Below are 528 nucleotides of genomic sequence, written 5' to 3' on the forward strand. Positions count from 1 at the left end.
TTCCTAAAGGAAAAGTTAAATGAATTACAGAAAGAAACATACAATAAAATTATACTAGTAAGGGGCCTCAACTTTTTCTTTTCAGAGATAGATGAATTAAAATATAAAATAAATATGAAAGAATTCAAGATTAATAGAATTTTAGAAAAATTTGATGTGACAGACATCTGGACAAAATTGAGTAAGAATAGAAAGGAATATAATTTTTTCTCAGCTATACATGGCAGCTTCACTAGATGAAGCAATTAACAAGTTTAGCAAAGTTATATGATGTAAAATAAAGCTACATGAATCATCAGCATTTTTACATATTATCAAAAACCCAGCAGGAAGATATAAAAGAGAAATTCCATTTAAAATAACTGCAGAGAGTAAAAAATAATTGGGAGACTACCTGCAAAGACAATCCCAGGGACTATATAAACACAATTAAGAATGCTTCATAAAAATAAAAACATCTGAACAATTGGGGAAATATTAGTTGTTCATCAGTAGCCTGAGCCAATATAACAAAAATGACAATCCTGC

This window comes from Petaurus breviceps, unplaced genomic scaffold (genome assembly GCF_028583685.1).
Source record: "Petaurus breviceps papuanus isolate PSGF00001 unplaced genomic scaffold, PetGlider_PUasm1.0 558, whole genome shotgun sequence".
NCBI lineage: Eukaryota > Metazoa > Chordata > Mammalia > Diprotodontia > Petauridae > Petaurus > Petaurus breviceps.